The 12,524-nt window shown below is 42.5% G+C and overlaps 1 protein-coding gene across 4 annotated transcripts in view; it reads left to right on the top strand.

Moving 5' to 3' along the window:
* Kpna6 (karyopherin subunit alpha 6) overlaps window positions 1–12,524 on the top strand; it is a 35,947-nt gene that overhangs the window by 1,979 nt on the left and 21,444 nt on the right. The gene's annotated exons all lie outside the window — the stretch shown is intronic.

The raw sequence follows: 12,524 nt of genomic DNA, 5'->3' as shown, positions 1-12,524 counted from the left end.
AAAAATTTTTTTCATGTTAGAATGTGAAATGAAAGTTCTTCAGTGCAAGAAGACCCGACCAAAGTCCCAAAAAGCACATACATATATATATATGTATAATTATATATATTATATATATATGGAGAGAGAGAGAGAATCAGGTGATCAACCTAAAGTAAGGATATATTTAATCACAGTGTGTAATCCTAGGTAGTTTGGGTAATCCCCATTACAACAGTGAACTGATACATTGACATTAGGTAACTAGTGGAAGGCTAGTCATCTAGGCCCATTGGGGACTGGTTATATTACAGCTGGCCTTCACCCGGAGGCTGCTCTGTTCATTGCCTCTTATGTGTCCTCTCTCAGATCCTGTATTTTATACTGTTTTTGCTGTGTCCAACTTCACTACTCTTTTTTTTTGTTTTTTTTTTTTTGTTTTTTTTTTTTGTTTTTTTTTTTTTTGGTTTTTCGAGACAGGGTTTCTCTGTGTAGCTTTGCGCCTTTCCTGGGACTCACTTGGTAGCCCAGGCTGGCCTCGAACTCACAGAGATCCGCCTGGCTCTGCCTCCCGAGTGCTGGGATTAAAGGCGTGCGCCACCACCGCCCGGCACTTTTTTTGGTTTTTTGAGACAAGGTTTCTCTGTGTAGCTTTGCGCCTTTCCTGGATCTCGCTCTGTAGAGCAGGCTGGCCTCGAACTCACAGAGATCCTACTGGCTCTGCTTTCTGAGTGCTGGGATTAAAGGTGTGCGCCGCCGCCGCCGCCGCCGCCGCCGCCGCCGCCGCCGCCGCCGCCCCAGCTTCACTATTCTTTTAATAGACTTTTATAGTGATTCTACTGCCTGTGTTGGTCACACAACTATAGACAACAACTATAGACAACAACTATAGACAACAACTATAGACATTGCTTTGCTCCTGATCATCTCTAGCAAAGACCTCAACCACTTGAATTCTAGTGGGTATTGGATATCAAATCACCACTCCTTGCTAACTGAGAATTTGGCATTTTCTCCCAAAATCCAGGGAGTGGGTCTTGATTATATTAAACTTGATTTACATTAAACTCTAAACCAGTTGTTGTAATTCTGTTGTCCTAGGCAGTGGTTGGTTTAGGCTGCTTAGCTGAAGGGAAGGGAAGTCAGGGAAACTTCTGAAGAACCTTTCTTATTTAAAGTTGACTTTCTGGCTTTAAAAAAAAAAAAAAGATGTGGTGTTATATTGTGGACCCCAATAAATTCATCTGGAGATCAAAGGACAGAGCCAGCCACTAGATTAGGCATAGAGGCCAGACAGTGATGGTACATACCCTTAATCCTATCTCGGGAGGTAGAGATCCCTCTGGTTCTCTGTGAGTTCAAGGCCACACTGGGAACAGCCAGGCATGGTGGCACACACCTTTAATCCCAGGAAGTAGTATGGCAGGGCACAGAAAGGTATATAAGGCGTGAGGACCAGGAACTTTTAGCAGCAGTTCAGTGGGTGAGCACTCGGAGGCTTCCAGTCTGAGGAAACAGGATTGGCTGAGGAGTTGGCAAGGTGAGGTTGGCTGTGGCTTGTTCTGCTTCTCTGATCTTTCAGTTTTCACCCCAGTATCTGGCTCCAGGTTTTTCTTATTAATAAGACCATTTAGCAATTCGTGTTACAAAAAGATTATTTGTCAGTTTGTATTTTAGACTGGTTTTACCAAAGTATGAGAGTTTCAGAAGAGGCCGAGGAAAGCTGTAACAGTAATAGCCAGTGCATCTTTGGAGCTTGCTAAGCGACCAACGCTTTTCCAAGAACTTTGCAGACAACTCATTGTGAATTCTCGGGTTCTCCTGACCTAGTGTGTATGTCTGTACCTTTGTTTCTGGGGGGTTTTGTTTTGTTTTGTTTTGTTTTTTTCATCTTGTTTTTTAGTAGTCTGGGTACTGAACCCAAGCAAAAAGTCATAGAATAGTCAGGAATAGCCATGGACCACATAACAACTTTTCAATGAAGAGCAAGTTGCAATTATGCTTAAAATCTGTAAGATTATAATGAAGCTAAAACAACAACAACAAAAAAAAAAAAACTCCACTGTCCAAAGGACATATAGCTGAAGAAGCTTTTGGTTTCTTTTTTTTTTTTTTTCTTTTGGTTTTTCGAGACAGGGTTTCTCTATGTAGCTTTGCGCCTTTCCTGGAGCTCACTTGGTAGCCCAGGCTGGCCTCGAACTCACAGAGATCCGCCTGGCTCTGCCTCCCGAGTGCTGGGATTAAAGGCGTGCGCCACCAACGCCCAGCCTGGTTTCTTTTAAAAGTTTGACATTGCCTTCAATCCCAGCACTCAGGAGGCAGAGGCAGGCGGATCTCTGTGAGTTTGAGGCCAGCCTGGTCTACAGACTAAGATCCAGGACAGGCACCAAAACTGCACAAAGAAATCCTGTCTTGAAAAACAACAAGTTTGACATTATTAGCAAGACTATCTCAAAAATGCTTGCCAAGAATATACTAGACTCATAGATCCCCGCCTGCCTCTGCCTCCTAATGATGGGATTAAAGGTGTTTATCATGGGCTTTGTTTTGTTTTGAGATAAGGTCTTACTCTGTAGTACCAGGTAGCCTGGAACTCACAGCCTTCCTACCTCAGCTTCCCCCATGCTGGAATTACAGTTTAGCTCCACCATACTTGGCTGGAGAAAAAAAATACAATTTAGGGCCCAGAGAGATTGCTCAGTGGTTGTTCTTGCACAGGCTCCAAGTTCAGTTCCAGGCATCTAATTAGGCAGCTCACAACTGCCTGTAACTACATCTATATATTGGATCTGTGGTCACCCACACACATGCAGATGGCCACACACATAAAAATAAAAAATTTCTAAATTTTTTTTTTTTTTTTTTTTTAAGAAAATGTAGTGGGGTATGGTGGTATATGCTTCATTTTTCATGATCCCAGTACTTGGAGGCTGGCCTGGATTATACAGTGAGACGAAGTCTCAAAAACAAAGTGAGATTATAAAGAAAACATTTTTTTTTAAAGATTTATTGATTTATTATGTACACAGAAGAGGGCACCAGATCTCATTACAGATGGTTGTGAGCCACCATGTGGGTGCTGGGAATTGAACTCAGGACCTCTGGAAGAGCAGCCAGTGCTCTTAACCTCTGAGCCATCTCTCCAGCCCCCAAGAAAGCATTTTTATACAACTGAATACTATGCATTTTAAGCTATTAATTCAAGCTCGTAAAAGTTGCTAAAATGTTTAAAGTTTATAATGTGAAAATGAAAACATTTGGCTAGCAAGCATGTGCTTTTGTTTCAATACCTAACACAAAAACAAAAGGAAGTCCGGGCGGTGGTGGCGCACGCCTTTAATCCCTCTGCACTCAGGAGGCAGAGGCAGGTGGATCTCTGTGAGTCAGAGGCCAGCCTGGTCTACAGAGTGAGTTCCAGGAAAGGAGCAAAGCTACACAGAGAAACCCTGTCTCAAAAAACAAACAAACAAACAAACAAAAAAGGTAAAAGAGTCTGGAGGGATAGCTCTGGTTTAGAGCACTTGTTTTTTCTGCAGAGGACCCAGGTTCCATTTCTAGCACCTACGTGGTAGCTCACAACCAACCATAACTAACTCCAGTTCCAGGCAATCTAACAGCTTCTTCTGACTTCTAAGGGCACCAGGCATGCATGTAAGTCACATACTTAGATGCAGGCCAAGCATCCATGCACATAAAAACAAAAGAAACCAATCTTTTGTTTTTTGATTTTTTTTTTTTTTTTTTTTTTTCTTCTCGAGACAGGGTTTCTCTGTGTAGCTTTGCGCCTTTCCTGGAACTCACTTGGTAGCCCAGGCTGGCCTTGAACTCACAGAGATCCGCCTGGCTCTGCCTCCCGAGTGCTGGGATTAAAGGCGTGCGCTACCACCGCCGGCTTTGTTTTTTGATTTTTCGAGACAGGATTTCTCTGTGTAGCTTTGCGCCTTTCCTGGATCTCTTTCTGTAGACCAGGCTGGCCTTGAACTCACAAAGATCCACCTGCCTCTGCCTCCAGTGCTGGGATTAAAGGCGTGTGCTACCACCGCCCGGCGGAAACCAATCTTTTTCAACATGACTTGACTTATTTGGCTTAGGTATGTTTGTGTGGGGGTGTATTCCCGTGAGTGCCAATACCCTTAGAGGCCAGAGGAGGGCACCGGAACTGGAGTTACAGGATTTGTAAGCCACCCAATGCTGATCCAGGGACTGAAACCTGGATCTCCTGCAAGAGCAGTGAGTGCTCTTAACCACTGAACCATCTCTCCACCCCAGAAAAGACAAGTTTTAAATGAGTTTAATGCAGTATTTGTTACCTGCAGGAGTGAGCAGCGGTTTTCTCAGTTTTCACACTTTAATGCACCATTCGCTGTTACTTGCCTGACTTAACTTCTAGTACTGCCGTCTCCAGTCTTACAGCCTCCAGCGCCTTCTGTGCGCTGCATTATTTTTGATGTACTGTTTCTACTTTTAGATGCACAAATACTCATCATCTTGTTTCTCCAGTGCCATAACATGCTTGGTATCCTATGAGCAATAGTCTATACCATGTAACCTAGTTATATAATAAAATACACCACCTTAGTAGGATCATGTCAGGTAGACACCGTGATGTTCACACAGTGAAATCTGTTAAGGATGAATTTCTCAGCCGGGCGTTGGTGGTGCACGCCTTTAATCCCAGCACTCGGGAGGCAGAGCCAGGCGGATCTCTGTGAGTTCAAGGCCAGCCTGGGCTACCAAGTGAGTTCCAGGAAAGGCGCAAAGCTACACAGAGAAACCCTGTCTCGAAAAAACCAAAAAAAAAAAAAAAAAAAAAAGGATGAATTTCTCATAACATCCCATTGCTATTACTATTAATAGACTATTAGTAGACATAGTATAGTTGTTACCAGAATATGGGCTGCTATTAAGGGAGTATTTTGCCTCTGGAAAAAGCCCTTTTCTGACTCTGAAATTGCAACTAACAATGCCATGATTTTGAGGCATAATTTGTAAATAGGAGGTAGTTTTAAAAGTGGAGAGGAGAGCCAGCAAGATGGCTGGGCAGACAAAGGTGCTTGCAGCTAGGCCCAAAGAACTGACTGAGTTTGATCCCTGGACCCACATGAAGGATGGAGATAACCAAGTCCTGCAGGTTGTGTTTGACCTCTATGCATACACCCAGCCTACATACATATAAACTACATAAATGCAATATTCTTTCTTTAGTGTAGAGCCAGGATTGTAGCTCGGGTGTCAGAATGTTTGCCTTGAATGTACAAAGACTGGAGGTGATCCCCAGAACTTCATAAGCCAGGGGTGCTGGCAAATACCTGGAATCCCAGCATCATGTAGGTAGAGGCAGGAAGATCAGAACCGCAAGGCAACCTAGGCTAAATAAGACCCAGAATTAGCTATAGAGAACAAATATAGAGAAGCTCTCTCCGTCATGTTTTGAACTTCCAAAATCGCTAACTTTTTCAAATATGTTATCTGTATGGGTGTTTTGCTTGCATATATTATGTCTGTGTCACTTAGGTGCCTGGTATCAGATCCCAAGGAACTGGAGTTACAGGTGGTTGTGAGCTACCATGTGAGTGCTAAGAATTGAACCTGGGGCCTTTGGAAGTGTAGCTAGTGCTCTTAAGCACTGAGCCATTTTTTTAGCCCCCAAATTAACTAACTTGAATTGTCTTATGTTAGTGCTAAGATAATGAAGTTTTCTAACTTGTTTTTGGCTGCAATAATGGAAACTTTTTAACCGATAATGCTTCTAGTTAGATAATATTTAATTTTCCTTTTTTTTCCCATTTTTATAAATTTTATTATTGTTATTTTTGGTTTTTTGAGACAGGGTTTCTTTGTGTAATAGCCCTGGCCGTCCTGGAACTCTCTCTGTAAACCAGGTTGGCCTCGAACTCACAGATCCACTGCCGAGTGCTAGGATTAAAAGTCTGTGTCACCAGCACTGGGCTTTATTTTGCTTTTCTGTATTGCAGTTGGACACTGTATGATGCTTTCACTTCAGTCTCTGCTTTGTGTAGATTTCTGTTAAAGCATAGTCTCACCTGGCGTGGTGGCGCACGCCTTTAATGCCAGCACGTGGGAGGCAGAGCCAGGTGGATCTCTGAGTTTGAGACAGGTCTGGTCTATAGAATGAGTGCAGGCTAGCCAGGGCTGCATAGAGCGCCCTATCTCAAAAAACAAACAAACAAAAAAAGCATAGTCTTAAAGGGTATCTATCCTATAGCATCATTTAATCTTGCTAAGTCTCAAGGCTCTTTAAAGTGATATGCAAGGAATACTTTTTTTTTTTTTTTTTTTTTTTTCTGGAGCTGAGGACCAAATCCAGGGCCTTGTGCTTGGTAGGCAAGTGCTCTACCACTGAGCTAAATCCCCAATAATATTATTTTTATGGTTGTTAGTGAAGATTCAGTGAAATACTGGATTTGAGAAAATAATTTGTGAGCAGGGTATAGTGGTGCATGCCTGTAATCCTAGCACTCAAGACAAGAAACTGAGCTGGCTGGGCGGTGGTGGCATATGCCCTTGATCCCAGCAGAGGCAGGCAGATCTCTGTGAGGCCAGCCTGGTCTACAAAGCAAGTTCCAGGAAATCCAGGACCATTCCACAGAGGAACCTTGTCTCAAAAATTCTAAGCAGAGCTGGGTGTAGTGGCAGATACCTTTAATCTTAGCACTCGGAAGGCAGAGGCAGGTGGGTCTTTGAGTTCCAGGACAGCCAGAGCTACATAATGAGACCCTGTCTCGGGAAAAAAAGTAAATAAAAAGAGAGAGACTGAGCAGAGAAGGATTATGAGTTGGAGGCCAGCCTGGACCACTGGTATTCATTGTCTCAAACAAAAACCAAGACAAAACAAAAAGACAGTTTGTAAACCATAGAGGTTTTAGTGCCTCAAAAGCTCTTAAGACAGTGTCCTCCATGGCCTCCCCTTTCTTTGTCAGGTGTGCTGTGTCAGTGTTCCTAAAACACTTACGTACCTGATCTTGTCCACTTCGAAAGTTCTAATCGGAAGATCGGTGTGCAAGATTTCCTATTGAATTTTCCAGTTTTATAACATTTGTACTTATCTATATATTCCTTCATTCCTCCTTTGTATGTAAGCATACAAAGTGGAGGTGTAATAAGATTCTAGAAATTCCTGCATTTATTTATATATTTGTGGATGTGAGTGTGGGTGTGCCATGGCACACATGTGGAGGTCAGAAAGACAACTTAGAATCAGTTTGCTCTCCCTTCCACTGTGTGGGTTTTCAGGATTGAGCTCAAATCAACTCAGGGTGTCAGGCTTGGTTGTAAGCACCTTGACCTGCTGTGCTCTCGGTGGCCTGTCACTAGGAGATTCTTGAGATGCTGTAGTAGTCCTTGAAAGAGATGATGAAGATAGCAGTGACTGAGGTGGCACTAGTAATAAAAGTTAAGAATCTGAGTCATTGGGCTTGGTTTTTGGTTCATGTGGTGGCTGAATCTGAGAGGGGCTGAGGATCAAGTGTGACTCCTGGGCCTGTGGACTTGAGAGCTGAGTGGATGGTAATGCTGAGATGTATTTAAATTGAGACAATTGGGATAACTGATTTCCAAGGGAAGGCGTCCAAAAGACAAGTGAATGTAGAAGCAAAGAGCTCTGAGGGTGAAGTCTGGGAATGAGGTTTCATTACCTGTGTTTATCTCTATATATCTAGTAACCATAGAAACAACAAATAGAACCCGAATCTGCAGAGATTAGGCTAAAAAGAAAGAATGGGATCTGAGTGTGGTGGTTCAGTCTTTTAATCCTAGTAGGGGAAAAGGCAGGTGGATCTCTGAGTTCAAGGTCAGCCTGATCTACAGAGTGAGTTCCAGGACAGCCAGGACTTCTCAAAAAGATCCTGTTTCAAAAAGGGATGTGTGTGTCTGTACTAGGAGTACAGCTCCATGGTTAGAGCATGTGCTTTGCTTGTACAGATTTCTGGGTTTGATCCCCAGCACCAGAAACACACAAAAGAGAAGCTCAAGGCAAATTAGGTTAATGTGGAGGAACCAAAAGAAGCAATAGCTAGAATTAGAGAGAAAAGGAGTGGTGGATAGCTAGGGCAAACAAACCCAAGCAAAGGGTGTTTCAGAATGGAGATGGTTGTTAAGATTGAATGCTAGTGGGCTGGAGAGATGGCTCAGAGGTTAGAGCACTGGCTGTTCTTCCAGAGGTCCTGAGTTCAATTCCCAGCAACCACATGGTGGCAAAAAACCATCTGTAATGAGATCTGGTGCCCTCTTCTGGCCTGCAGGCATACATGCAGACAGAACATTGTATACATAATAAATAAATAAATCTTTAAAAAAAGATTGAATGCTATCAAGAGGATAAAAGAAAAAAGAAAATGTTTGTTGAATTTAGCATTATGTACTTGATCAATGGTCTTTTTAAAAGTTTGATGGTTTGAGAGCCAATGGGAGTGGGCTAAAAATGAACTGGACTGTTTTCAGAAATCTGAGGGAGGTCCCGAGAGAGCACTCACTGCTCTTCAGAGGACCTGGGTTTGGCTCCCAGCACCCACATGGTAGCTCACAGCTGTCTTTAACAATAGTTCCAGGGGATCCAACACCCCCTTCTGGTCACCAGGCACCCATGTGCACATACACACATGCAAACAAATTTTTACAGATATAAATCTTTAAGAAAAAAGGAAAAAAAAAAAAAAAAAAAAAAGCTGGTGTGGTGATGCAAGCTGATCCCAGCACTAAACTCTGAGTCTGAGGCCAGGCTGGTTTACATAGTGAGTTCCAGGCCAGCCAAGGCTACATTATCAAGACCCTGTCTCAAAAAAAGAAAAGAAATTTGGGTGTCAGGAGGGATGAAGCAGGTTGATGAAGCTCTTATGTTCAGAGAAGAGATTGTGAATGCCTGCTTTAGAGCAGGGGCGTAGGGATGGAGAAAGAGACAAGGACCTAGACATCACTAGGAATTAAAGCCAGCCGCTCCTAGTGATTTCCTGTGAGGCTGCTCGTAGCTGAATTTAAGTTGCCAAAGATGTTATTTAACTTTCTGGCCTGAAAAGCTAAGAATATCTCAACACAGATTCCTAAACACCTTACATCAGTGTTTCTCCTCTTTTTGCTGTTGATTTTTGTTGGAGATGGTGCCCAGGAACTGGGACCTCACAAATGCTAGACAAATATCTCAGTCTTTTTCTGTTGTTTTAGTTAATTATGATTGTGTCTGTAGGCCGAGGTCTGTGGAGTCTGCTCTTTTCTGCCCTTATATGGGTTCTGGGGCTCAAACTCTTGAGGTCATCAGGCTTATGAGACCTGGAAAAAATGTCTGCCACATCATTCTAGTTAAAACAGTTACACAGCTCTTTCCTGTGGACTGTCCTATGTCAGTTGGTACTTGAACTTGTAATAAAAGGTTTGCCGCATTTAAGAGGACAAAAGAAAAAAGAACAAGGTTCTTGTTTTAGGAATTAGCTCTCGTGTATGAGGTGTGAGTTTTGCCAGAAGACCCTGCCACATGTATTGTATTTCTCTACTTTATGTGGTATGGGTTATCTGCTGTCTAGTGAGTATGAATATGAAGAAAGGATATACCTGTCATCACATTTGTAAAGATTCTCTTCTGTAGGAATTAATCTAATTCGCCACAATTACTAAGATTTTCGAGGGTTTTGTCTAGCATTAGTTCTTTGGTGAATCCTGATGTATGTCACTCTGATTTTAGGTCTTCCTACATCGAATGCAGGTTTCCTTTTCACATACTAGATTAACAGATAGTTTATCTTCTTAAAATTGTCTATTTTAAATGTGTCCATGCAGGCGCCTGTGTGAGATTATGTCCAGCATGTCCATGCAGGTGCCTGTGGAAGCTAGAATGAGTTGGGGTCCTCAGGAACTGGATTACAGTTGGTTGTGAGCCACCTCATGTAGGTAAGGGATGGGAACTAAACCAGGATCCTACATGTGTGTCTGTGCACCGTGCCAGGTGTCAGTGGAGACCAGAAGAGTGTGTCAGATCCCCTATGACTGAAGTTACAGAGGGTTGTGAGCCACCATGTGAGTACTGAGAATTAAACCTGGATCTTCTGTTAGAGCAACCAGTGCTCTTAACCATTAAGCCATCCCTCCAGTTCCTGAGCTTTTTTTTTTTTTGGACATAACCTACAATGACACACCTTAGTTATCATCAGTCTCAAAAGAAAAGCACGTGAGGTTACGAGGTAGAAAGGACTGCACAGCACTTTCTTCCTTTCCATTTCCCCCTTCTGTGTGGCAGACAGGAGTTTTCCAATTGGACCGCATCTGTAAAGACACTTACAGCTCTAACAACTGAGCTTTGGATGATTTCCGGGAAGCTGCTTCCTTCCGGGAGCTTCACAACCTCTAGCTGCGTCTGCTCGACCCATTCGACCCTATGGATTTAAGCCTTATCCGGAGCCATTTTGTTTTATTTTTGGTTCTCTCTCTCTCTCTCTCTCTCTCTCTCTCTCTCTCTCTCTCTCTCTCTCTCTCTCTCTCTCTCTCTCTCTCTTCTTGTTTGTTTTGTTTTGTTTTTTGAGACAGGGTTTCTCTGTGTAGTTTTGGTGCCTGTCCTGGATCTTGCTCTGTAGGCCAGGCTGGCCTTGAATTCCCGAGTGGGAGTAAAGGCGTGGGCCACCACCGCCGGCAAGCATATCTTTATAAAAATGTTATTTAGTGTGTGTGCATGTGACACAGGTCCTCCACCCCCCCTCCTTTTTTTAACTTTTGTTGATAATAATTACCAAACTCAAGAAACCTGTAAAGAATGACAAAGCCAGGTGGTAACATAGTCCTAGCATTTCAGAGGCAGAGACAGGAGGATCTCTTGAGTTTGAGGCTAGCCTGGTCTACAGAGTGAGTTCCAGGACAGCCAAGGCTACACACAGAAAGCCTCTCTTGAAAAAGCAAAAGAAGGTGCTGCAGAGATGGCTCAGAGGTTAAGAGCACTGGCTGCTGGTGGTGCCGCCTTATGGCCTGCAGCAGAACACATAATAAATAAATCTTAGAAAAAGGAAAAGAGAAAAATAAAAACTAAAACAAAATAAAAATAGTGACAGACAAGACTGCTAAGAGGAGTTCTCGAATAGCGTTTGCCACTTGACTTTGATATCTTATCACTCCATCAAGAGAGACTACTGATTACAGCTACCTAGTCACCATAATTTTGTGATACACACATCAAATACTTGGACTGCATCAGAGATGGTCCTAAGGTGTTCTTTATTCTGTTAGTATGGTGTCACTTACAGATTTGCATAAGTTAAACTACCCTTTCATGTCTTGGGTAGCTCCCACTTGATTGTGGTGTATAACATTTCTATGGGGTTGCCGGCTTTGGATGGAATTTTCTTGAGAATGTTTACATCTAGGTTCACTATAGATATTGGTCTTTAATTAGTTTTTGCTTTTCCAGATATCCTTTAGAACAGGATGACCTTCAATCACTATGTAGCAAAAGATGGCCTTGAATTATTGATTCTCCTGCTTCCCTTTCTAAATGCTGTGATTATAGAAGTGAGCCACCATGACTGGCTTGGTCTATAGGTTTTTTGTTTTGTTTTACTTTTTGTGTCCTTGTATGGTTTTGACATCAGAATAACTTGACAGAATGACTTGGAAGGATTTTGTTTCTTTTAATTCTTTTTGTTGTTATTAGTTTTTTGAGACAGGGTTTCTCTGTGTAACAGCCCTGGCAGCCAGGCTGGCCTCAGAGCTCAGAGATCTACCTGCTTCTGTCTCTGGAGTGCTGGGATTAAAGGTGTGTGCCACAATGCCTGGCTTCTTTTTTTCATCTCTATATTTTTTTTTCTCTACTAGCAAATTATTATTTCTCTACTAGCAAATGGTTGATCTATTTAAAAGCCAACTGTTCCTTATTTCTTTGCTCTTCACTGCAGTCTCTTTTCCCACACGTCTATTGATTTGGAATGTGGTGTGTTGTTTTCCTGAGTCTTGAATGCATTAGTAAGTTATTTGAAACAGTGAACTCTAGCAGCTCCCTCACCTCCTCCTCTTCCCCCTCTCTCTCCCTCTCTCTAAGGTCTTGCTGTATGGCCCTGGCTGGTCTTGAGCTCCGTAGACCAAACTAGAGTTTACATTTTCCTGCCTTAACACCCATGTGCTGAGATTACAGGTTATACTCGTACACCCACAAATTAGCTTTTTGTTTGTTTGTTTGAAATATCATCTGTGTGTCCCTGGCTTGCTTGGAACACTCTGTGTAGATCAGGCTGGCCTGAAAATCACAGAGATCCTCCTTCTTCCTCCTAAGATTAGAAGCATGCACCACTGACCAGCCAGAAAACATGAAATTTAAGCCATTCTGGTTTATTTTATCTTTGGTAAGACAGTAAACCAAGTGAGGTTGAGAAGAACATCTCTGAATGTGTGGCTTTATTCATCTCTATATCTCTTGTGTGTTGTATTATTATCCTACCTTCAAGTCCTAGTATTATAGCTAACTTTGTACTTGGGATTTTTTATTTGATTATTCTGATGTAATAGGTGTTGGCTCACACATTAACTTTAGATTTATTTGGATTTTTGGTCTAGAGAGA

Source organism: Peromyscus maniculatus, chromosome 2 (assembly GCF_049852395.1).
Source record: "Peromyscus maniculatus bairdii isolate BWxNUB_F1_BW_parent chromosome 2, HU_Pman_BW_mat_3.1, whole genome shotgun sequence".
NCBI classification, from domain to species: domain Eukaryota; kingdom Metazoa; phylum Chordata; class Mammalia; order Rodentia; family Cricetidae; genus Peromyscus; species Peromyscus maniculatus.
Note: the sequence above shows the minus strand (reverse complement) of the source record. Positions and strands in the feature narration are given on the sequence as shown.